Below are 259 nucleotides of genomic sequence, written 5' to 3' on the forward strand. Positions count from 1 at the left end.
CCTCATCTGTCTGTCAAGATGTTTATGTGCAATCATAGCCTAATGCAACCCAAAATTCCTTTTCTACTACTTAGTTGTATGGTTTACGTCCATAAAAATAGAAGAAACATCATCACTGAGATTTGTCAATGTTACAATGCTTGTTTTGGAATCAATGTTGCTTGACAGGCCTGTGACAACTATCTGCAATTAAACTATTCCAGCTTGTGTCATTGCGTACTTCCCCAAATCCACGTCCAGCACATAGCGACTTTCAACA

This window comes from Haliotis asinina, chromosome 11, assembly GCF_037392515.1.
Source record: "Haliotis asinina isolate JCU_RB_2024 chromosome 11, JCU_Hal_asi_v2, whole genome shotgun sequence".
Classification (NCBI taxonomy): domain Eukaryota; kingdom Metazoa; phylum Mollusca; class Gastropoda; order Lepetellida; family Haliotidae; genus Haliotis; species Haliotis asinina.